This window comes from Diachasma alloeum, unplaced genomic scaffold (assembly GCF_001412515.2).
Source record: "Diachasma alloeum isolate Michigan unplaced genomic scaffold, Dall2.0 Dall_scaffold_00491, whole genome shotgun sequence".
NCBI lineage: Eukaryota > Metazoa > Arthropoda > Insecta > Hymenoptera > Braconidae > Diachasma > Diachasma alloeum.
The window spans coordinates 5,306-5,513 of NW_021680624.1; positions in this window are offsets into that span (position 1 = coordinate 5,306).

Sequence of the window (208 nt, forward strand, 5' to 3'; positions counted from 1 at the left end):
CTCCCCTCGCACTCATTAACAAAGAAACAACAAATGGAGCAAAATGGGCCTGTTACCTATTTCCCAAATTGACCCCCCTCTGCCCCTGATTATGAAAACCGTGGGGTAGAATGGGTTTGTTTATCATTTTTTGAGTTGACACCCCCCCCACCCCGCTCGCACTCATTAAGAGAATAATGGGGCAAAATGGGTTTGTTTGTCATTTCCC